The following is a 27,275-nucleotide window of genomic DNA, read 5'->3' as shown; positions in this document are numbered from 1 at the left end:
GTAGCGAAAGCGCGCACTATAATTGACTTTTGATTAAACTGAGCCCTGCATACATGCCACGAGGACTACAAGAAATAATACCTCGAGATCATATCACCGAATGGTCGGTACAAAGCACTAGGCGATATCCATTACACAATTAAAACTAATTTCACTGCTCTGAATCAAAGTGATACGATCTGACAGTGATTCGCCGGGATATAAGCTCGATATAGTTGTCAATCTAGTTGGTAGATTTGTAGTATTGATAGTATGATTGACCGTTGCATAGATGGCGTTTCTTATGCGCCTTTCTTTGTTAAATCGCAGTCCTAAAATCCGTGATTCGTTTTTGCTTTTGGCATTTCATTACCGGTCTTTGGAACGTTGTGGTAATTTCATTTTTATATCTATCTTTGGGATGACCTATTGGTGTTTTTATATATATTATGCTTGGTATATGTATGAATGTGGTATAAAATCGTATAATATACAGTATGACTGGTGAGACACTAACGATATTCAAGGAGAGTACTCGTGACTAGATACTCATTCTAAATATGTAATAAAATTAGATACTTATTTTTTAAACAAGTTTCCTTATAAACCGTGAAGTGTGCATACGTCACCGCACTGCGCAACTATTTTGTTAATTAAGCGCAAGCGCCGAAAGGCCTTGTGTTCCCGTTTCATACTTCCGCGCTCCATATAAGCGTGTAATCCGTGCGTCGGCGTGGTGATGCGTTGCGAAATTTTTTTTCATTAACTTTTGGTTAACTGAGTAAGAATACAATTAATTTTTTTCATTTTTTTCTTTATAGGTGATAGCCAAATAGGCATCACGTCCTCGTGTGATGTTTTTGTCTCACCAGACATGCTGTATATGGGTTTGGATATTAAGAATGAACTGCAGATTCAGGATCGATTAACGAATATCATAAAATTTGAATATTGAGTAATCGTAGACATTCGATTGTTACCTAATCCGGCATAATATGGCGTTTGTTTTTACGGCAGCCGAAGTGGTGCAGCCAAGTACCCTACTTTGGATAATTTGGTATTTCGGGGTCTGAAATTAGAAACATTGATTCTCAAACAAAATATGAATTCAGCAGGTTTTTTAATAATTTTAACGAGGAACTTACTTAACAATCCGTCGTTTATATACAACATCACCCCAAAGTGCAACAAACTCTTACTTATAAATTATATTGTTTTCAATGAAATAAATGAAAATATTTACTCTACATTATTATGATAAGCATACTTTTAATAACTGACCATTCTATTTTATGGTTGCACATAGTATATTTCAAGGTAGCACAAAATTCTTAGACTGCATGATTTGTATAGAGAATTAATTAAATAAGAAATTAATAAGGCTGAAAATAAATCACCATTACTCGTCTTGGACTAATATGAGATTAATTAATTATTAATCGCTTTATGAGCTTGCTTTTGACTATAAGCCATAATCATTAATTCTTATTAAATCGGTGGTATTATAGAAATTATTTTAACTGTTAATTAATTCGTGCTAATATATCTATATAGATTTACCACGGCGCCGTTTCCTTGGTACCACAGCCCGGGTTATTAACATTATTATATATCATAATGATTAAATGTGTACTACCTGACCCGTCAGACGTTGTTCTGTACATAATAAATTAAATACTGTTTTTTTTTATGAATTTGTCAGAAATATTTCATAACATCAAGAATTATTTTGTAAAATATGCTCCCTGTTGTTATAATTAAATTGTTTCACAGTAGAAATGTCAAACCGTGTGTCAATAAATTCGCTCATAGAAAATATGTCCATATAAAACAAATATTGGAAATAAAAATAATTATGGGTCCCAAAGCAAAATTAAAAACAATCTTATCTCTCAAGTTGGACTAAACTGCAGTCCATGAAGGAATCCTCATTAAAATCCGTAAATTATTTTAGGAATTCACTGGAAACAAACATCTGGACACTGGATTTATATAATATCAAGATTTATCACGTTTATTGAATTTTAGAACCCTTTGTCTTGCCAATAGTCCCTCAAAATTGATTGGTCTTCATCCTAATTTCAGCTGTGAAGGAAGTTTTCAACGCACAAACAATTTAATGGCCTCGCATACATTTCGCGTCGTTTTCAGGCCGATATTACAAGGGTGTCGTGCAAAATGGTTCAAAGAAAAAAGCATAGACGGTGGCCATTACTTTTATCATCCATGTGATTACGACCATTCGCTGAATATCGGAATACTTGATCTTGATATTTCGAATGATTGACTGAATTCACATCAAATAAACTGAGGCTCATCGATAGAGCGAGAAATTACTCCAACTCTTACCACAAACTGAAGATTATTAAAGTGTAGTTCCGGCCACATATGGACTGTATATGGTCTGGTTCGAATCATTCGCGTGCATCGCAGAGCTGCTCGAATCATCGCCGATTCAGTTGTATCGATCGCAATGCATTATTACGGGAAGACGTTGTGTCTTAGACGTTGTACTGCCACCCATATGATGTTTTCAGGCCTGTATAACAAGGGTACCTTCAAAAAACGCGTGGCTCCCTGATAAACAATAATACCTGTACACTCGGTTGTCTTTGAAAAAAAAATACAAACCCGGTTGATCCTAAAGGCCATCCCGCTAATTCCATACCTAAACGCTTCAAATTGTACTTATGACAATTTATATAATTTGTGTTGTTTTGAGCTTTTCGAGCTCAAAGAGCTAGCTGTTCTATGTTTTTAAGTCTGGTAAAAGTTCAATAAAACACTGTTTTTTGAATTTTCAATAAAACACTGTTTTTTTGAATTTTCAAACGGCTATATCTTTTGAATGAATGAACCGATTTTCACGCGGTTGGCATTCGACGCAGTTTTTTGAGCTCCATAAAGAGTTGCAATTGATCGAACTCGGAATTTCGAAGTAATTCAAAAAAAAACTTTTGGCGGTTTTCTTACGTCAACGTCGTTACGAAAGAAACAACCAATTTTGACCGGCTTGGCCATTTACTTTGTTTTTTATGTTATGAGCTGATTAGTTTTAGGAATCGATCGGTAAAGTAGTTTAAAAGTTATTCGAAAAAAAAACACATATGAAAAAAATTCGAATTGGTCCGAATTGTTTTCAAAATCTAAGTTTGGTCAAGCTCTTTCGAATGGCGCCAACCGCGATAAAATCGATAGAGCCGAGATCGATTTTCGAAAAACGGGATAAAACCAATACCTTCCCGAATTTTCGAAAATTTTCAATTTTCTTAGCGGGAAGTTAAAATATAGCCAAGGTATTGCCCTCTCATTATCAAAATATATCAAAGTTCGAAACAGCAACATGAAGTCGGTTTAATGTAGTCTCTTCCTTCCAGTCACGGGGCGCTCAACTATATTTTCTACTTAATTGGTACAGTTTCGAAAGTGTATGTTGGCTACAAACAATCGGAGGTGAAGCTCCTTCATTGTACAATATTTTTGTAATTTAATGTCGCAATATTTCCCAACGATGGCCAAAATATTTATATTATGTTCAATTTGTTATGCTTAGTTCATGGCCGATTTTGATGCAATAATTTTCTAATAAGAAAAAATTATGAGAGTGAATAAAGTTGATAATAAACTAACCTGGAATCAACAGACGGAGACAATTGTAAAAAGGGTGAACTCGCAGGCATACGCACTATTTCATCTATCCAAGATTACCCATATAAAAGCCCTACTGTCTGCATATTACGGGTTAGTTGAATCTATACTTCGCTTCGGTATTATATTTTGGGGCAACAGTAGCGGAGGCCATGCAGTACTTCTTTCACAAAAAAGCTGTATAAGAGCTATGTTTAAATTAAACAGGACAGAAAGTTGCGTACCCTACTTTAAAAAACCCAGTATTTTAACGGTACCTGCGCTATATATTCTAGAAGTAGCTGTCTTGGTAAAAGACAACCCCCACCTTTACAAAACGAGATCCGAAGGCCAAACGAGAAATTTACGTTTTGAAAATCACTTATGTCTGGAGAAATCAAACACCACTAAAACACTCAAGTATAATCTGCATGGCACAACAAATTTATAATAAATTACCAGAGCATGTGAGAAACTGGCCTAAAAGGGAATTTAAACAATAACTTAAAATATATTTAGCGCATAAATGTTATTGTAAGATCAGTGAATTTTTAATAGAAAATGACTTTGAAGCCTTGAAGTAACATTGACAAACAAGTATTTAGTAACTGCGTATATTGAACATAATTGTTAATTTAACTATGACATTTATAATATTTTTTCTTAATCATTCAAAATAATGACATGGTCGCTCTTATTTTTAACTTCATGATGCATTTAATTTAATTTAACTTTATTTCATGATGTAATCAATTTTGTTTTATGATAATTATTATGATTTGATTATAATATCTATATGTCAAATATTTGTATGCTCAATAACGGGCACGACTTGGAGAGCTAAACTGTATTTAAATAATGTATCTATAATGTATTACCCTAGTCAACAAATAAAGATCTTACTTACTTGCTGAAAATAGAGGCTAGCTGTTAACCTCAAGTAGTGGAGTAGTGAAAATATATTAAGATGCACGTGCATCACTGTAACACAAAAAAACAGGTTGAAGTTGGTTTCTAAAATTTTCTGACGTTTGTCACATTCGGTTTTTTTTTGGTTTTGCCGTCCATTATTACGATGAGCAAAGGGTTCAAGTCTGTACAGCCGTATTCGTTATTTAATAATTAATCTTCAAAGCCATCGTTGCAAGATTTTTACAATATTGTTCTTGCTACAAACGTAGAATAGCGCGAGGAATAAATAATTTTAAGGATATTTGCTTTGTTAGGCCAAAGAAGAATAACTTCTTGAGTGCATACATAAGTAAACACACTTTTATTTTTTTATGAAACTGGAATCAAATAATTTTATAATATTGCCAAAGTGAGAAACAAATTGATTGAGAATAAGAAAAGTAAATGATGGAACAGGCTCTGCATATTAGATAATGAAGAATCAATTTATATTTGTTTAATTTGTATGTTATTAACTTGTGGTTTAATTTAGGTTTAACTAAAATGTTCCGAGTTAGTATAATATCTTCTCTTCTTCTTGGTCGCATTCCTTATTTCTGAAGGTCGTGTCCGTACTTCAAAGTTTTCGTAACGTTCTTATTGCCAGACAAGTAAATAAATATACTCTTGAACAACTTTAATTTATTTGGCCGCCACTGTAAATAGATATCCCGAAACCTCTTTATCGGAATCATAAATTTATTTTTCTGTGCTCCCTTCACCAACCATGCCGTCGAGTTGAATTAATATTAACAAATCTTTACTAGATGATATCGTGACTAAAATAAGAACTGATAATAATAATTCGAATCACGCGATGTCTGATAACCTTTAATTTTATATGATTATTCTTAAAATGCTTTATAATCCGCGAATAATTTGCGTAGTTATTTATATATTCACAAATTACTCAAAAATAATTACAATTCTTTGATCTATGGAACTCTGATAACGCGGAATGAGTTCGATGCAAAAAGAGTACCCAGAAGATCGGCTTTCTCTTTTGCTGAATGGGTCAGGATGTCATTCCCCATATGCAGCGGTGGCAGGGATGTCTTTACCAAGAACAGCTATGGACAACACCCAAAACTTGCGTTAAGGTCGGTCAAACATTTCAACTAGTATCAGTGGGAGGCTCGTTTGCACAGGATGCCGGCTAGATTATGGGTACAGCAACGGCACCTGTTTCTATTATTGTGTTTCGTTCAGAAGAGCGCCGTAGCTAGTGAAATTACTGGACAAACGGGACTTAACATCTAATGTTTGGATTTTTCAAGAATCCTAAGCGGCACTGCATTGTATCAGGCAGGGCTTATCAATTACCATCAGCTGAACGTCCTGCTCGTCTCGTTCGTCGAAAAAACAATTTTCATGTTTCAATTCATCCGCTCTTCAATATTCTTCTAAAAAATGTTAGAACAGAAAGCTTCGGATACAGAAATAAGATATGTAAGTACTTAATTACTTATGTAGTTAATATTAAATTTATATAAACTTTTGCTTGTGATACCAAAACCAACATATCAAACTAGTAACATAGTCATGTATTAACTATAATACGTATAATTATTTTAATACGATAATTAGCAGCACGTGAATATCTCTCATTTGATCTGAACGTTGACAGGTGAAGCCTAATTCATTATAATAATTGAAGCCGTCCGAAACGTCCTCTCATTTCAAAAATTTATTTCGTACGTATCTAATATGTCAGTCTCATGAGTGATACTGACATATTATATTAGATTACAGACGTGTCTGTAGCGATTTTGACGAATGAACCAACCGGATATTATAATACTTGATTTTTTATTTACAAAAATAAGGTACGAGACGAGCAGGCCGTTCAGGATTCTTGAAAAACCCCAAAAATTCTGAGGGGCACTAGTATTGCGCTCGTCACCTTGAGACATCAGATGTTAAGTCTCATTTGCCCAGTAATTTCACTAGCTACAGCGCCCTTCAGACCGAAATACAATAATGTTTACACGTTACTGCTTTACGGCAGAAATAGGCGCCGTTGCGGTTCCCATAATCTAGCCGACATCCTGTGCAAAGGAGCCCCCCACTAATACTAATACTTCCTACAATATTTTGAGGGTATTATTAATATCATGAGGTCTTAACCACATACGGCGAACGAAAGCAAGCGAAGTCTTCTTAGCATGCTATCGCGATCGCTTGTTATATCCGGCGCCGGCCTGAGAATTAATTTTTACGTATGCTATATGATTTTCAATCACCGTGAAGTATAATAATAAATCTCCTTCTAGTATAGTGTGAAGTGAATCTAGATTCAAGATATTTGTGTAGCAAGTAACACTGTTAATACATACATGTGACTGTGTTAACTTAGATGTCAGAGTACAACAGAGGTTTAATGGCAAAGTACCTACATGATTTCTTATGTTGCGGCCGAAACATGTCTAGACAGGCAATTCACCATATCATTTATATAAAAAAGTATAAATAAATTTTTTCAAGTCGGTTCAAAAATTACTTAGTTCGAAGGTAACAAACATATAGGTACTCACACAAGTTGAGATTCTTTTCATGTTTTATGTCGCTTGCAAAAGTAGAATTTTAACTGCACAATTTTTGAAAACTTCTTTAGCGGCGTTGAGGACTTTTCTTGGGATGGATATAAAATGTTAAACTCGCATCAGGACACGTGATCTGATCGAGAATTCGTAAGACAATCGTAGAAATTATGGATAAAAGTTGATTATTCTGAGAGATGATGAGAACTTGTTAATATAAAATAATTGTACATGTTCTGATGTGTTCAATTTTTTATGTAATATAAATGTCATTTTTGGGTACGTTAGCGCAATAAATGAATATTTTATCAAACCACATAAATGCTAGTACTTTTATATTGATAAATAAAGCAATTCGTGCGAAATTATTCCCTAACCATTCCATAATATTCAAAAATGCACCACGTTAATGTTCACGTTTTCACTTCTGCAGGAACTCCCGGTGTCAACCCGTTATTTTTTATAGAAAACGCGGAGGAGTTGGCAAAGATTCACGGAAAAGGATCACGTTACTTTTTGTTTCATATTTGGCGTCTCCAATGTTAAGTACTCTATGATAATGATATATTTTTCCATCGAAGGTTTGATGATATCGCGTTCAAACACATCCGGTCCTCTTGTTGGTTGTTTTTCTCTCGTGCGTATGTGATTGTTAGTTGTTACACTTTGACGTGTAAGTTGATTTGTTACTCGTGTTTACAATAAATAACAACTTGACTGATTGACGTATCAATGTTCAGTATAACGGCTGTGTTCGGATGAAATGTTATTGTTTGTCAGCTCACACTCATTTAGGGTATGTTCCGATATGCACTGCGACCACTGTACAGTGTGACGTCAATTTAGTATACTGTGAAGCCGTTCCTTTTTCCTTTCGTTTTTCTACAGTGATAGCAATGTGCAGTGCTCGCAGTGCACATCGGCACATACCCTTAGACGATGATATCATTAGCATTAAGCAAAGTATTGTTAATATGAATATACAAATTATTTAAAACTATTTCGAATGACTTAACTGCATACTTAGTTAACGTGAGATCGATTAAGTAAAACATTATTTCTTCTTTTTGTAATAAAAAGGTAAAATTTATCTGATTAGGGGATTGCATTGGTTTTCTAGCAAGGTAGGCACTGTAGATCTAACTAGTCGTAGTTGAGCTTCGGAATATGCAAAGATTGCTTACCGTAGCTAACTACTACTACCGTAAGAAAAAAATTTATGAGTGGGTGTTCAATAGAAGTTTGGTAATAAAATAATGGAACCAAATTAAACTAAATTAAGTTTAACACTAGTTCTTTATTTATTTTGGGTTATAACGAAGTAGGCGCTGCCTAATTGCCTATAACTTTAACTTACTTAGATTGTTAATTATAGGCTTATTAAACAGGTGGCCGAGAAGTTGACGTCCAAAGCTCATTTTATTGGCCAATGTTCTGGGAAGTTTTTAAAAATAGTTAGAAGTCATAGGCTCCCTATTTTATAATTTTTTTGATACCTTGAACATTTTCATGAATTTAGCTGGAGCAGTTATCTTGAACCTACGACTCAATTCAAAACTAGTTCCGCATTGTCTAAACTATTCATAGTTTCTTATGTGGTTATTGCAACTGTAGTTAATAATTATCAACAGTAACATTAACTAAAAGTGTTCAAAAAAATTATAAAAAAGTCATAAACCACAATTAGGTGAAAAAAGCGGATAAAGGGGGGAAAAAATTATTATCTCCTAAACTACGCAAAATCGTAGAACATAGATAAGGGTCATTCGGATACTCATCACCATGAGGCTTTCAAATTTTAGCTTTGGACGTCAACTTCTCGGCCAACCTGTATTATGTATACCATAATAATATGAACCTATCAGATACGATTTGGCCATAGCTTTAGGCTCGTTACACTTTAAGTTCACCAGCTATACCTACATAGCGTTTGTAAGTAATTTGATATTTGGCTTCTCGTATTTAATGTGATACGAAGATGGTGTGATACAAACCGGACCGCTACTTAACTGATTTGAAATTTTTGAATGATGATCCGTAAAACCCGTCATCTTATACCTCAGATTGTACCCAAGAATGGCTCTTACTTTCTCAGCGGTTTTTCGAGTAACAGTAACTGCTGTAAGGCACCATTCAGAATATAAAACCAAACGATCAATCTTGTCATCAATTGAATAAAATGAATGAGTAGCCGCGGTGAAAATGTCTGTGTCACGAGTATGACACGACCATTTGTAATTGTTTGTTGTGTGGACAAATTGTTTCACGCTTTGAATATATTAATATATAGAATAAGAATGGAAAGTAGAGTTCGGTGCGAGCTTTAAATTAATTGTTTGTCGTCGCTGGTTTTCTTTGTCAGTTAGAATGTACTTATCGTAGTGCCTAAAGTATGAAATTGAACTGAGCAGTAGTAATTCCATAATATAATATCACATAAGTTTGCTGACCCGACAGACGTTGGTCTGTACATAATAAATTAAATACTGTTTATTTAGGAATTTGTCAATGATAGTTCATAACATCAAGAATTATTTTGTAAAATATGCTCTCTGTTGTTATAATGAAATTGTTTCACAGCAGAACTGTCAAACCGTGCGTCAATAAATTCTCTCACAGAAAATATGTCCATAAAAAACAAATATTAGAAATGAAAATAATTATGGGACCCAAATCGAAATAAAATCTATCCTATCTCTCAAGTTGGACAATACTGCACTCCATGAAGTAATCTCCATTAAAATCCGTTCATTAGTTTAGGAGTTCACTGGAAAGAAACGTCAGGACACTGGATTTATATATATTTAGATAGGTAAATTACATAAATTGGCAAAGGCAATTTAGAGTTTAGAGTGAGAAAGATATTATGTGAAATATTATTGCGATTTTCTCGAACCGATATGAACCGATGACCTTCAAGATAAGAGCATACTGCCAATATAAAGGCCGGCAACGCAGCCCTTGACCCCAGTAGTAGGAGAGCTGGCACTAATTTTTGGGCTACGGCTTGCCTATAGCGCTACTCACTCGCACCTATACATAACTTTTTAGATCACCTGGCAGGTAGAAAGTCCCACTAAAATGACCTGTCTTTTTGGGAATATTATTATTTTGTAATAAATAATGGCCTATAAAATTTCAAGTTGCCTCAAATACATTTTTTACATATTCTTGCAAAATATTTTTGCACGCGCCTGGCAATGTAAAAACCTCTACTAAATTGTCTATCTTAATTTTTTTTTTTATTTTGTAAACATAAAACTACAACATTGCATAATGCCTCAAATATATTTTTTGAAAAAAAAAAATATATTATTAAAAATTTAGGGGTTAATTTAGCCCCGCTACTCACCAGCCAGGTTTGCAGTTACGAGTTGGGGTATATGAGGAGAGGTAGAGATCAAGTTTTCAGCTTGCCTCAAATACCTACACAAAAGTTGGTGCCAGCTCTCGGACCACAGGTGTTGCCGAAGACGGCTATGTCCTATTCGGAACAGCCGAGAGAAGTTTTACGTCAAAACTATTTTTTACATATAACGTGTATTTAAGAAAATCAAAATAAAAAAGAAAATATTTTAATGTTATGTTAGGTTACATTTTCGAACTATACGATTAGTTGTAAGAAATCAATAACTAAAGTTGTTTGTTATATTTATATAATTGCTCAAGTTCCGTGCATTTAGTATGCGTGTACTGTGTAGTACTATAAAGTTATATTTCTCATTGTTATTCTTTAATGAGTAAAGTTTCAAATGAAGTACACAATACGCCGGTGAAATCTGTATGTATTGTGAAACTCAGAGTTGATAGTTGGAGTGAATTAAGTGGAGTAACTCGTGTCTCACCGTCGCTCTGTCACTTTTTTGTTCACTCACCCAATGTGAAACAAGCATAATGGAATATAATACAAGTCGTGACATATAACTGTGTAATGCACAAGGCATTACAGACCTCTTAAGTAAATTATCGGCAAGCAAACTTTCAGTAAGTTTGAAAACCCTGAATCAATTTAGCTGTTAATTACAGGCGAAAATCAAAATTCATTTATTCTTTTATTCCCAATCAAATCAAAATCACTTTATTCATGTTGGTCACGGAAATGAGACTTATGAACATTTAAGCGAGCATGATGAAAACTTTCACGAGAACTGAACCAAATTACAAAAAAGATTGTTCATCATTCAACTTTATATTATGAAATTGTCATTAAATAGTCCGGTTGTCATGTTAACAAAAGTTAGGTGGGCAAATTCGCAAAATCATTCTGTCTCCGCTTATGAATGTTCCCAAGAAGGATGACTGTGCTTATATTACATTTCAATAAACGTTAATATCACCCAAGGGCCACATTTCTGTGTCGATAAAATAAAATTTCATCACCATATGAAATTTAAAATCGATGATTTTTATTATGCTCAATTCATATTCGTTGAAAGAAACCGACTTCGATCTTAAAGGTCAGCGGTATCGGCAATAAACATAAAATATGATATCCAGACACCATTCGGGACCACACATCATAACTCATTTCTTATTTTAATTACTTCAGCGAGGTGTTATTTGGCGTTATAAACCGCCTTCAAGTAATTGCATTGATATAATGTTTATTTGTTGCATTAAACGAACTGAGTTTTGTGGTCGGCTGTTAATGCTTGTAACTAGTTCTAGTAGTCTTCATAAGATACATAATAGCTTTAAGGGTTAATGAATAATTACACTTTTATAATAAAGTCTCAGCCACTGGTCAGACATTATCTATAAATAAATTTAAATATTTTATTAAAAAATGGCTGTCACAAATCCTACTACTCCACAGCTGAATATCTAAGTCTTCTAAGTGATATGACAGCCTGCGACTAGATTATGATTATTTTATAGCAATAACAATGACAGTACAATATTGTATATTTGATTAAAACGAGCGCAAACGCGGAGAAAGAAATGCTGGGACATTTTCTTGCGCCGTTTCTTCTCTCTCAGAGCGCCATTTGATTCCGAAGCGGTAGTAGTGTCTAGTATATTAGAAATTACCTACACCAAAAAGAATTCTAAAGGAATCAATTTTGAGAAAATAAATGCCTTATAATGATGATGATAATAATATTTCCAAGCTCCCTTACCTCATAGGAGATATACTGAGGATATCTTCTGAATCTATTTTTATGAAAGAGGAAGACTTAAAACTTCTACAACACTAGAGTATATAAATTTTCCGGCCTTTTATGAATTTAGGGGTACGCGTTTTATTTGAAGATATCGTCGTATCGTAGGGAAAACACTGCATTGGGAAGCGCATTTCCACAGTTTGGTTGTGGGTCCGTGGCATACAGTTTCGTGAAATCCAGTAATGTAAAAAAAATTAGTGAGGATGATATCCAAGTTTGTGGGGGTCGCTTGGTTGTTGTTGTTCATCCTCCACCATTATACCAGTGGGAGGCTCCTTTGCACCGGATGCCGGCTAGATTTTGGGTACCACAACGGCGCCTATTTCTGCTGTGAAGCAGTAATTTGTAAGCATTACTGTGTTTCGGTCTGAAGGGCGCCGTAGTTAGTGGGCAAATGAGACTTGACATCTTATGTCTCAAGGTAACGAGCGCAGTTGTAGTGCCGCTCAGAATTTTTGGGTTTATCAATAATCTTGACCGGAACTGCATTGTAATGGGCAGGGCGTATCAATTACCATCAGCTGAACGTCCTGCTCGCCTCGTCCCTTATTTTCATAAAAATTAATCCACTCTGCATTTCCAACATCCACGTAAAACCAAACTGTGGAATTTCATTGTTCGATGGTCGAAGTCTATACGACAAGAATTCCATTAAAGAAGGCGCTACCCACTCCCACTTAAAATAGCAGCACTTCCAGAGGGTATGGGAGGTGTTAATCACTAACCATCACATTTCCTGTATTCTCATATTTTGTCTTATTTACTTAAACATACATAAATACTTATAAACATCCATGACTTGGAAACAAACATTCATATTCATCATATAAATGTTTGCACCTACCGGGATTCGAGCCCGGGACCTACCTAAGATTTAATTAATTAATTAATTCTAATTCTAGCTACAAACCTAACCACCTACCTACCTAACCCTACCCATAGTTATGCTATGTCAAAATATGTAAAAATTTACAGCATAGAATTTTGGGATTTTACATGATTTTACGATCTTTTAGATTTCACCTATTTCGTCTAATTTACTTCGGTGATTTTCTTTGTTTATAGTTCCACCGCACGCTACTATTAGCTATTAAATTTGAAAGACAGTTAACTTACCATGACAGTTATTATGGATGATCAGTGGTAATGGAACTATTGCGTAAAATATCTTCATGGGCTCGTAAATTGTCATGCATAATAAGAAAGTTGATGAGGAGTAGGTAAAATTTGTTTTCGTAGTTTTAAGGCCTATAAAAAATAAGTTAATTATTTTGAGTAGATGCTTTGAATAAACAAAATAGTTTTATTTATTATTATAGCCTTATAGAATCAAACAACAGGTATGATCACCATCACCATCTGGTGACTTTCCAAAGTGGAATTTGTTTAAGTGAATTACTCATTTCTAAAAAAAACTGTTTTATGTAGCTTCGAGTAATTTTACTAGCTACGGCGCCCTTCAGACCGGAAACACAATAATGCTTACACATTACACGACAGAAAAAACCATACCATAATCTAGCCGGCATCCTGTGCAAAGGAGCCTCCCACTAGTAAAATTATTATATTACTAGCTGCCTTGACAGACGTTATTCTGTAGATAATTTTTTGTATATCAATGTGTATATATTAATTAAACAGTATGTAACGGCATTATGTAAAATAACTCCTAAATGAAATGCTTAGTGATTAAAAAGTGTAATTAAAACTGATTTTTTTATTGATTATTGATATGGCTTATCTAGCAACATAGGACAATTACAGTCTCAACTTTCATGGTTAATGACTCATTTGTTGAATGATGAACCTGTAAATGTTGTTTCAAATAATTTCATGCTACTTCTTTCATTTAAAGTGCCGCTTTTTTCAAACTAGTGGTAACTGGATAAATGTTTAACTTTTGACATTCAGAACTAGAGTCAAAGTATTGGTTGATATGCACCTAAGTTACGATTAGAATCTTAGAGAAAGAAAAATATTTAATTTTAATACACCAAATAAAATTTGAAAAACAAAATTTTATGAACGATGAGGGACTCGAACCCAGGACCAATTTTATTTGTATATTAAACCTAGAAGTGAGGTTAATCACTTTAAAAACATAACAAATTGTTTAATTAAAATACTCGCGTTAATCAAACAAAATCTAATGTTCAAAATAAAACTCCTTCACATTCGCAAATTTTTTAACTAGATGGGATACATGAGATACACACAACCTCAGGGCATTTATATAGGCCTATAATTTTCTAATGTGTTAAGTGAAAATAAACTCGAATTTCAATTAGGAGAGGTTTTAAAGTAATTACTTTAAGATAAGCCTGACCAAGATTACTTCTCAATTAAGTGTAATAAAAACTATTTATCGCTTAGATACGCCTATTAAGACGCGTTAACTTTAACAATATTTATTATTTATAGTTAACTAGCTGACCCGACAGACGTTGTTCTGTAGATAATAAAAAAAAATACTGTTTTATAGGAATTTGCCAATAGTATTTCAAAACATCAAGAATAATTTCGTAAATGCTCCCTGTTTTTATAATGAAATTGTTTCACAGCAGAACTGTTAAACCGTGCATCACTAAATTCTCTCATAAAAAATATGTCCATACAAAACAAATATTGAAAATAAAAATAATAATGGGTCCCAAATCGAAATAAAAACTATCCTATCTCTCAAGTTGGACCAAGATGCACTCCATGAAGTAATACCCATTAAAATCCGTTTATTAGTTAGTGGAGTCCATCGCGGACAAACAACGTGTCACGTAATATATATATATTAATATTACAAGAGGTCAGTAAGAACAGTTGAAGAATACATTCGAATTACAATAAGCATGTATTTCTAGAATCTGATTAAATGACCAATACACCCTTGAGCTATATTTTGTGCCATATAAATTCTGTATGAATGATTTTCTTTATTAAATCTACATAATAATATAGATAATAGATGAAAATTATATAAGTTATCAAAAATCTTATTTTGCAAATTGAAAAGTGAAATAATGTTGTCAAAATAATGTATCGTCATCGGTCCTCGGTCCTCGATAAATCTACGAAGTTTGAACGAAATCTGGCCGTTTAAAGTGGGTCAAAATCGCGCAAAAATGAGTAGGATACAAACAAACATACATACACGTGAAGCTAATAAAAAGTGTGTAAAACAGAGGCCCGATGAGTTTCTTGCGTCCGTTCTTCTCAGATCTGAGGCATATGTTTCAAATGAATGGTACATTTTGACTTCCAATAAGTGGTTTAAAAATTGCTCTATTTTCTTCCTCGACCGAAGTACAGTTTGATATATTTATCGCGCCCATAACACGTGCACAGTGGAAAGTCCAAATATTCGATGTTACCTTACCTACTGACCGCACGCGATCGCACATTACTCCTACGACGGCAAACATCTCTAAAATACACGAATATTTATTGAGAAAAAATACTGCACTTTCTATGCAAACGTACGTGGTACGTGAGCACGAAGATGTGTTCGTTTATACGGGTTGCGGGTGTTTATCTGCAAATCGGGCGGTGGAAGTAACAAGACCTAATCCATTCGCAATGTTTTTTTTAATGACAATAAGGGATGAGATGAACAGGACGTTCAGCTGATGGTAATTGATACGCCCTGCCCATTACATTGTTGTGCAGCTCAGGATTCTAGCAACACCCAAAAATTGCTGAGCGGCACTACAATTGCGCTCGTCTCCTTGAGACATAAGATGTTAAGTCTAATTTTCCCAGTAATTTCACTAGCTACGGCGCCCTTCAGACCGAAACATAATAATGCATACACATTACTTCATGGCAGAAAAAGGCGCTGTTGTGGTACGCATAATCTAACCGGCATCCTGTGCAAAGGAGCCTCCCACTGGTAATGTTAAACCTTTGCTGGATCTCGATACCTGATTGGGTCTATATTACTTGGTTTAAGTGTAGAATAACTTGTTTATATCATTAACGTGCTGAATAAAAAGTATTTATACATTCTGCACAGATCCTCATATTTTATGGCTCCTCAATAATTACTTTACTAATATAATACAATGTACTATACTACTTTAGATGAAAAAATGTTACTTAACTGGCTTGTTGGTGATACAGATTTTGTATACATTGCCTAGATATACTGTACAATTATTATGAGTATACTAGCTGATACCCGCGACTTCTTCAGAGTACATAAAGGGTTTTCAAATAATAAGCAAGTTTGGTATTGACGATTATCTCGTGTCCTATTCCAGTTCCGGTTCCCGTTCCCAACATATTATATGAATTTAATTTCGAGGACTATTGCTATGGCAAACTAAATCTACTATTGGTATAGTTATAGCTCGACGTGAATTTTATTTTTTTACAAATCCCGCGAGAACCATGGATTTTTCCGGGATAAAATGTCCTTTCCCTAGCTCTAGACTATCTAAATTTCATCAAAATCGGTTCTGTAGCTCCGGCGTAAAAGCGTAACAAACAATCTTACATTCACATTTATAATATTAAGTAAGGATTAAACTGCTAATTTGTGATATTTTTTACGTATTAGTGGCCGATGGAATAGCTTCAGTAAAGTGATAGAATTCATAATTACTTAAAAGCACTTTCCGCGATAGCCTCACAACTAATTCCTAGTAGCAAAGTATTTACAAATAAATCTTATTTTATTCGGCGTCAAGTATAAGGTGGCAAAATTGGGGCGGTACGGACATAGAGATAATGTGTCATAACTCAAATGTCGTGAGCCTTATTTTGTTTTAACTCCGCAAAGATTCGTCTTCAATCATTTCGACACGTGTTTCGCCTCCACGAGGCATCCTCAGAAGATGTTGACTCGCCAAATTCTGGCACGAGACTCCTTGTTATAATAAAACTATCAGGATTACTGTGAAATTTTAATGTCTATAAGATACAGAAGACAGATTTCGGAAACTTAGTAATAGGGGTCCGGTCGAGTACATACAGGAGGTCTATTACCTAAAATCGAAAGCCGAAGTTTCGGTCCGAAACGAAAGACGAAGTACTTAGGATCCGAATAGTGCGAACCGATTTCGTTTCGGAACAATAGACATATAAATGGCGTTGTACTTAGTTACGATCATAATAATGTCAAACAACGAAAAGGTACATGTCAAGTGAATTTGGGAATAAGATAAACGAAAGATAAATTGTCTAATTGCGAAACTTCGGATCCGAAACACTCTCGTAATGGGAAAATGTATGATCCGTCAACCGAAACTTCGCATTTCGATTTTGGTAATAGGTCTTCTGGGTCGGTACGGATTACGGAACTGTTTACACGAGCCGCACCTGATGGTCATAATATCCGGAACCACCGTTGGTGACGACCAATGTTTGCAAATGATTTTTAACACGATTACGATTCGAGTGCGTTATTTCGTCGTATTTGCTTGTTAAACACATTTGTGTGTGCTCTGGTGACTAGATTCATGTTATTGTTTGACTTAGTTTGCTGTTTAAATCGATTTGCGTTTTCTCTAGGTTGCTTTGGGCACAAAGAGTTTTTAATGCGCTAATATGTCCCTGCTTGCCGTTGTAAATGAAATAGTGGGAATTTCATCAGTGGGAGGCTCCTTTTGCATAGGATGCCGGCTAGATTATGGGTACCACAACGACGCCTATTTCTGCCGTGAAGCAGTAATGTGTAAGCATTTTTGTGTTTCAGTCTGAAGGGCGCAGTAGCTAGTGAATTACTGGGCAAATGACACTTGACATTTTATGTCTCAAGGTGACGAGCGCAATGAAGTGCCGTTCAGAATTTTTGGGCTATTCAAGAATCCTGAGTGGTACTGCATTGTAATGGGTAGGGCGTATCAATTCCATCAGCTGAACGTCCTGCTCGTCTCGTCCCTTATTTACATAAATAAATAAAAAAAAGTAGGTAACTATGACGTTTGTTGAGGTGTCTTTTTGTTTTTTTCTGGTATTCAAAGGGATTTGTTGTACTTAAATCGACTGGAGAAAATGCTAACGGCTAAGGGGTGTTCAAATGAGGGACTACCTTTCTACTGAGAAGCTCAAATAAAAATAAGTCTTATTTATTTTACTTAATTTAAATTCGTTCATTAAGGAAACACATTATAATATATTATACACAGGTCACACAACGAAACGTCGGTTCGCATCGTAAAATGTAGAAAGTTAAGAATATAATCTAATCTGGTATGCCATAACCCACATTAAAACAACCCACATTGAGGCACGGACCGTTTTTAATAGGCAGTTTACAGTTTGAAGAGCAAACATATCTTATAATATACTAAGACATAATATGTATGTACGTAAAAGACATAATAGTTCAATAGGTACTATTAGCATATTTTGCTTTTACTGATGTGGTATCAAGTAAAGTAAGCATTTTTGTTTATGTCACACTTTTTTAATACGAATATACATATTACTAGCGTTTTCCCGCGATTTCGTGCGCGTGCAAAAGTTACTTTGCGGCAATTTTATTTTTTAACTAGATCACCCGGCAAACGTTGTTTTGCCATATAAATTATTTTTAGGGTTAGACCGTTTCTTGGACATTGCAACATTACTTTATTTTTCTGAAATAAACAGAGCCTAAGTTACTCCTTATTACATCAGCTACCTTCCAATAAAAGTCCCGCCAAAATCGGTCCAGCCATTTCAGAGATTAGCCGGAACAAACAGACAGACAGACAGATAAAAATTGTAAAAAATGTTATTTTGGTGTACGTTGCGTATATATTCATATACATGTAGTAAAAAACGGTTGTTTCAATATTACAAACAGACACTTCAATTTTATTTATATGTATAGATGTATAGATTAATATACGCACTTTGCAAATAATACACAACAAACTGCTGTGGTTAATACATTTTTATAAGCTACAAACTATTGAACTTTCATCCCCACACAGGTCTATATTTTAAAAACTCTACAACAAATATTTATTTATTTCTTATCAAGTGCCTAAATACAAATTTTCATCGTGTTATCTTCGATAATAACGGATTTCATACAAATTTTCACACCCTGTTTCAACCCCGCCTAGCCTTTTATTCGCGATGAAAGGTAGCCTATGTCCTTTTCCAAGCTCTTGTCTATCTATGTATTGAATTTCATGAAAATTGGTTCAGTGGTTTAGGCGTGAAAGTGTTAAAAACAAACTTACATTCACATTTATAATATTAGTATGGATGAACGAATATAGTTCGTCTCATGACGATTGTGGCAATAATACCAAACACGAATAGGACATTATACAAATTATAGATTTCATCAACTGATCAGGTGTCCAATGGTACTAAAATTTTCATCACAATTATTTACATTTGGTTGGCTATAGACGCTTAACTATCTTGTTTATACGTTACTAAATCCGCGACATACCTAATATTCTTTATTACAATTGAAAAGTTCCGCAAACCATCCGTGCTCTTCTTCATCAGTTCAACTTCCTTTAATAACACTTTCTGTAAACAAATCCATAATGTTTTGTTCAAAAAATAGAAACGCTACATGTTTTCATTTAAATCAGAGTTTTCTGAATTTCTCATAAGTTCCAATATTCGATCTGATTTTAATAATGAGACTTATCTGTAACTCTTAAATGACAAGGAAAAATCCATAAACTGCTACGGCCTTGTTCCCACTATGCCGGACCGGTAGATCTGACGGAAACCGGACACCGGATAGAATGTTCACATTACACCGGATCCCGGATCTTCTTCGGTCTTATCTAACAGAACAGGTATCTCTTGGACATAATTATAGTTTCTGCTTGAATATCCATGCTACACGTCTTCTTTTATCAGAAAATGCAAGCCGAATCACGTGAGGGGAGCACGGGCGGGGCGAGCGGGGGACAGATGACGGCGCAAATTCGTTCACATTACTCCGGTCCGGCACCGGCACCAGCACTTCGCAGTGACAAAACGCTCGGTAAAAATGCCGGGCTCAGTATTTTTTCCGGATCCGGCATAATGTGAACAGCTTCATATAAATTCTTTAGCCATTAGCTCTTCCGGCTATTTTACCGCGCCGGTAAATCTGCCGGTCCGGCATAGTGGGACCCGGCCTACGTTATTAAAATCTTAAATAAATATTACAATTATCAATAGACTTTATTAATTTAGATGGGAAAAGACCAAATCCCCTATTAATCGCGAAAAAAAAAACAATTTTTTTTTTCAAGTTGATATCTGCAATATTATAATTCTTATACCCGGAAAATTCTTATAATAATAATAATTTCAATGAAATACAATAATAATAATAATAGTACTAATAATTACATAGAAATACATAAATTGTCGAAGCACTTAGCTTAGACATAAAATGACATAATAGTTAGTTTCAAAAGATAGCTTTGTGTGAGGATCCTAAGCCTGTCAGCCTGATCACAGAGCAGCTCGAATTCTCTGGGAACCAGTGCTCTGAGAACGGCTGTATCACTTGGCGTTGCGTAGAGACGTCGCTTCATTGTGTGTCTTCTACCGCATTTATCACGGGGAGTGTTCCGAAGAGCTGTTTCAACGGATTCCTGCCGCCGAATTAGACCTTCGCACGACACGCCTCAAGTTAGGATATTATCCCCACCATCTGGATGTGTGGCGGTCCTCCTCAGTGCGGGTTTCAAGGACCTTTTTTCCAGTACTACAAAGCTTTGGAATGAACTTCCTCGAGCGGTATTTCCGTGACGATACGACATTCATTGCCTTCAAAAATAGCGCATCCTTAAAGGCCGGAAACGCTCCTGTGATTCCTCTTGACAACGTGACCCGTACGCTCTTTTGTACTCCTTTGTCCATACAAAAAAGACCATCGAATTTCGTCTTGGATTTTCGCGAGCAAATGCCTATTTTTATAAGTTTATATTTCAACATAATATTGTATCATTCTAAAAGATGCGATTTAAATGAAATAAATAGGAATAATCTAACTCTCAAATCAATTATTTATTCAAAGACTAGGTATTCGCGTGTACAATGGGTGCCAGGTATTATTATTGAAGGTCACGACACAAAATTAAAATTTGTTTGGCATTAAATTTTAGGTGTATTGAATGTATAATAAATGATATATGTCAAACATTTGCATGGCTGATATTAATAAATTATTCTCTCAATATTTGTATATTTGAATATTCTTAAAATATTATTATTAAATTTATCAGACAAAGTTTACTACTGCAGTCGCTCAACACGTGCGCTGTAACCAGCACGATGCGACTTCGGTACCTTAAAAAACCGCGTACATCTTTCTAAAAGGCTGACAAGGCTCCTGTGATTCTTCTGGCGTATCATGAGAATATGGGCGGCGGTGATCACTTAACATCCCGTACGCTAGTTTGTCCATCTTTTCCATAGAGTACATATGTATTATAATTTTACCAGTGGCAGGCTCCATTCCACAGAATGCCGGTTAGATTATGGGTACCACAACGGCGCCGTAGCTAATGAAATTACTGGGCAAATGAGACTTAACATCTCATGTCTCAAGGTGACGAGCTCAATTGGAGTGCCGCTTAGAGATGTTGGGTTTTTCAAGAATTCTGAGCGGCAATGCATTGTAATGGGCAGGGCGTATCAATTACCATCAGCCGATCGTCCTGCTTGTCTCGTCCCTTATTTTCATAAAAAAAATACACAAATTTCTCATTTAAAAATAGTCATTACTATTATTATCTAAATGGTACAAGCAGCGCCATCTAGTTTCTTTAAGAATAAACATAGACGTGATTTGTAGCGTTCCATCCATACTAATTTATTTAATGCATTAATTTACTGTCTAATGTCATAGGAGCTTGTATTAATATCAGTATTCTTTTTTTTCACATTTTGGCCACATAGCGTTTCCAAATACAATACAGTTTCTTTCATAAGGCGAAATCATCGTTGGCTGTCGTCGTACTTTTCAAAAGCATTAAACTTTACACTTATTCCTAGGAGAAATAGTATCGCCTCGTCGGAAAGTTAGGAATGAGAAGAACAATACATTTTTGCGCTTTAAAATAACCCAACACAACTACACAAATGAATTTGAGAAAGGATATGACCACTCTTAAATTTGAAGGCTCAAAACTGACTTATGGAGTTCATATGACAGCTATCATACGTTAAGTGTCTTTTCAGTATGCCGTTCTTATTAAAAGTAGCTGCTTAGTTCCACTTAATTTGAGAAACACTTTAAATTTAGGGGTTTCACCTTTGAAATTAACAAATTGTACTTTAAGAATCCCTCCAATAGGGTTGGGTAGGACTTAAGAACTTGAGAGAAGTTTCAGTATTTTTTTAAGTTCAGTTCAGTTTCGTTACTTCGTATCGCCAGTCTTTATTAACATACATTTTCCGATTACTATGTCTCATATTATTATCTTCGTGATCTTTTAACCTTTGTAGCGTAGTACCTATATGTCATTCTGACAGTTCTGTCTTATAGCTGTAGCGCGATTTGCTATTTTGACTTCTTGTTCATCGAGTATGACGTCATCTGCTTTAGTAAAATTGCTAGTATTTAGATTTACTAGTGGTAGGAAATTTATAGGCACGAAAAAGGCCCACAAAAGTATTTCTTGAGGTAATAAGGTGTCACTCGATTGCGAGCGCAATCTCCAAATGGCCACTTTGATCAGATGCACTACAGCGGCGGTCGAATTTTCGATACCCGAATGGGTCCACTATCTGGCCGCGGCCTTGTTCCTGGTGTGGGTTGTGCTGGGACGCCCGCGGCGCTGGACTCTCCTGGAGACCTCACAAACACAACCCTCAACATGATGATGATGTACGTATTTTAATCATTTTATTTCTTGAAAACAAAGTTTTGCTCGCTGTCTGTTATTTGATTAATGACATCTATTATTTTGTTCTCCATAAACTTTTTATCTAGCACTAGCTGAACCTACGGACGCTGTTCTGTCCGTTGAAAAAAAAATATAAAATTTCGGAATAATGTAGTCTAAAGTATTATGTAGTCCAATTTTTTAAAGTATTAAAATGGATATAGTATGTTATCCTTCAGAGATATAGAGACATATATACCCTCGCGGACTTTTCTGTAGACCTAAATAAGATACACAATTCCACCATACATTATTTTGTTATATCTCAAAAGGCTTAGATAGCGTCAATTAGCTAAAGCAGTTTACACAAATACGATATTAATCCTTATTATTTTATTACTTGCCTAATTCTGGCACGAGACTTTATAAAGTATTAATTACTACATCACTTTATTACGTTAGTTTTGTATTATTGTTAGTCGAAGATATGAAATTTGCTGATTTACAGCCACGAAAACTTGCGATCATTTAAATTTGACTAAATAATTACTACTTACATCTCTAATTGAGTTTTAGAAATAAAAATAGCATGTTGTCGTAACAGCTTCTGATTATTTGACCTTGTCATAATAATTATTATAATATTTTCTTGCCTCCTCTTTGTTGCATTTCCCATATTTTAATTTTCAAATTAAAACCGAGAAAAGTCTTATAAATATTATTACAATCTGGAAGTAATTTATCATAGGATAGGCGCAGGCTAAATCACATATATCTGTATTAGCATAATGAAAGTTAAATGTAAGCCCATAGCTTAGGTAGTTGTCTAGGAGTGGACCAAGATAAGGAAACATCCGCTTTCGCTTTCATGATCGACCTGTGAGATAGGATTAAAAGATAATTATATTGATAGGATACATTGCGTACCAGGTTATTAATGATACTTAATATGTGTTTAGTAGTAGGAGGCTCCTTTGCACAGGATGCTGGCTAGATTATGGGTACCACAACAGCGCCTATTTTTGCCGTGGAGTAGTAATGTGTAAACATTATTGTGTTTCGGTCTGAAGGGCGCCGTAGCTAAAAGTAAAATTACTGGGCAAATGAGACTTAACATCTTATGTCTCAAGGTGACGAGCGTAATTGTAGTGCCGCTCAGAATTTTTTGGTTTTTCAAGAATTCTTAGAGGCACTGCATTGTAATGGGCAGGGCGTATCAATTACCGTCAGCAGAACGATCTGCTCGTCTCTCTTTGTCATAAAAAAAATGTATTACAGAATATAAAACAAACAGCTAATTAACGGTTTTCACATTTAGAAACAGAGAGAAAATACAGTAAATCGCAGCACATACAGTAAGATACAGACAATGAATTAAACACATTAACAAAACAAAGAGAAGAATTATTATAAAAACCAAGTGAAAAAAATATATTTTAACATGAAGAACCCCTGGCTAAGCAATTGCTTAGCCATACACATACATATTAAAAACATCAAACGATTGAAGTTGTTAGTCGCTCGCCACATAAAGGAATTTTGTTTGTAATACGTGGATACTACGGGTAGATGTAGGATTAAACAGTTACTTTGAGTTTAATTTTTTCTATAAGAATAGGACAATCAACTGCACTTTTGAGATATTCTATGTATTCTACGAGAAATGTGTGTTAGATCGTATCCAAGTGATTTTGTTAATCGTATTGAAATTAAGTTATTTACGAAAAACAAAAGGCCGGCAACGTTCCTGTTATTTCTCTAGTGTTACAAGAGAATGTGGGCAGCGGTACTCACATCAGGTGACCCGTTCGCTCGTTTCTCCTCCTCTCCTATAAAAAAATTAGAAAACTAGAGTACTAAAGCTGAGACAAAGAATACCACAGAAGGAGTGTTATTATGAAGTCAACTTTATTATTTTTTGTAGAACTGCGACATTTCTGTAACAATGTAACAATGTTACAGAATTCTATTCGATTTTTATAATATTGAGTGAAACCCCAACAGCATGGCGATTGAGTTCGTCAACTTGAGACATAATTTAAATGTTTAATTGTAATAACCGCTCAGATATATTATAGTTTCTTTATATATTATATATTCAGTGTCCTGATGTTTGTTTCCAGTGAACTACTAAACTAATGAACGGATTTTAATGGGGATTATATATACTTGGAGTGCAGTTTAATTCAACATGAGAGATAGGATAGTTTTTTTTTCGATTTGTGAGCTATAATTTTTTTTTATTTCCAATATTTGTTTTGTATTGACATATTTTCTATGAGAGAATTTATTGACGCACGGTTTGACAGTTCTGTTGTGAAACAGCAACAGGGAACATAATTTACGAAATAATTTTTGATGTTATGAAATATTATTGATAATTTCATCAAAAACAGTATTTTATTTATTATGTACAGAACAACGTCTGTCGGGTCAGCTAGTATTAATAATATATACTTCGCTTTGGCAGTTTGACAAAAAATATAACGCCTCGTCGTTTTTAGTAGCAAAATGTTGTAAGCCAACATTGAAACGATGTTTACGTAATTTTACATTATTGCAATTTACGTACGGATCACAATTTTTATCATCAATTAAACATTTAGTAGATTAAAAACTATGATAATTTCCCGCCAAATCACAATTGTTTTAATATTAAGGGTATGTTCCGATATGCACTGCGAGCACTGCACAGTGCTATCACTGTAGAAAAATTCGTTCCGTTATGGACTGCCATTATAAATCGCCGCCATATTCTACTGTGAGCACTGGCGTTTTCGAGGTATGGTACTCGCAGTACTTTTTTACAGTACCACGTGATCAGTCAAAACCACTCGAGTGCTTAACGTTTTATAAACAATACCTCCAGTTTATTCCCAAATATTTTTTATTTGACAGTACTCCAACAACAGTTTTTTTTAATGAACTAGAAAACTTTAATAGACTCATTTGAATGCTGCGTCAAAAAATTCGGCTGACAGTATACGCGGGATTGCGTTCCGTTGTAAATAGTAACCAGTAAAACTGACTATAAAGGAACGGCTTCACGGTATACTAAATTTACGTCACACTGTACAGTGGTCGCAGTGCATATCGGAACATACACTATATCACAATAATGGAATGGCGTGTTGAATAAGACATAATCGGACTGTCAGGTTGTCTATATACGTTACTATATTCACACTGATACTCAATTATTGCTTACACAATTCTGTAAAATTGTGTCAATTTTACTACTGTTTGTTAGTGTCATGAGTGTCTTGACGAAGAGTCAAGCATTGTCATATAGAAACATGGATTAGGAACTTTGTTTTACTAATGGCCGTTTTCAATAACGTATCTCTAGTTACGGATAGATTGCTATCACCGTTTAATGACAAGATCTATCCATAGTTATGTCCAATATAGTTATACTATTTGTTATAGTCCAATGCTTTCTGTCGATAGGTTATTGAAATGTAAGTAAGCGTAAAAGGATAGATTTGTCTATCTCTAGTAAGTTAAACTAAGGATAGTTAGGTTAGATTTGATAGAGAGACACTTTGAATGGAATCGTATTACCAAATATATTAGCCGTGAAGTTTGCTGGTTGAAGTACTGAAGGGGTTTTATAATTCCATTTCTTGGAATTGCCTCCGTTTGTATGATCCGTTCAACGTTTTTTTTTCTGCGACCAATTCCTGTCTCTATTTATTTAATATTAACTGTCCTTCTTTTGGTCTTAGGCGTAGATATAGGTCAATCCAAATGATAGAAAAATCTTGACATTAGTTACTTTATGCATAAGAAGTTCATTCATAGCCTCAATAAATATTGGTAATAATATGTGAAATTTTGGATTAAAATAAAAAATCTGACTTCAAATATGCATATATATTCTAAGGCAAGGTATCTAAAAAGTATAATATATATTTTCTCTACATTTTGTATTTGTTTAACTAAGGAACAGATTTTTGTGTAGTAGACGGAGAGTATAATATAGTAATAATAATAGTAATTGGAAGCAGAATATCTGCTTCGTTGTATTGAATAATAGATAAAGTAATTTATTTTACTTTTTACCAGTGGAAGGCTCCTTTGCACAGGATGCCGGCTAGATTATGGGTACCACAACGGCTTCGGCATTGTGTTTCGGTCTGAAGGGCGCCGTAGCTAGTGAAATGGGCATATGAGGCTTAACTTCTTATGACACAAGGTGACGAGCGCAATTGTAGTACTGCTCAAAGTTTTTG

At 34.7% G+C, this 27,275-nt stretch overlaps 1 protein-coding gene across 12 annotated transcripts in view; it reads left to right on the top strand.

The window, feature by feature from the left end:
* Positions 1–27,275, top strand: part of LOC126967070 (unconventional myosin-XVIIIa) — a 194,019-nt gene that overhangs the window by 74,809 nt on the left and 91,935 nt on the right. The window contains exon 1 of one of the 12 annotated variants that reach the window (XM_050811444.1): positions 22,894–23,042. The exons of the other annotated variants lie outside the window; for them this stretch is intronic. The gene's annotated coding sequence lies outside the window, so the exon portion shown is untranslated. Of the gene's footprint in view, positions 1–22,893; positions 23,043–27,275 lie in introns of those variants that run through there. 12 annotated transcript variants of the gene reach the window in all.

The sequence above is a fragment of the Leptidea sinapis genome, chromosome 12, assembly GCF_905404315.1.
Source record: "Leptidea sinapis chromosome 12, ilLepSina1.1, whole genome shotgun sequence".
NCBI classification, from domain to species: Eukaryota; Metazoa; Arthropoda; class Insecta; order Lepidoptera; family Pieridae; genus Leptidea; species Leptidea sinapis.
This window is presented reverse-complemented; position numbering and strand designations above follow the sequence as displayed.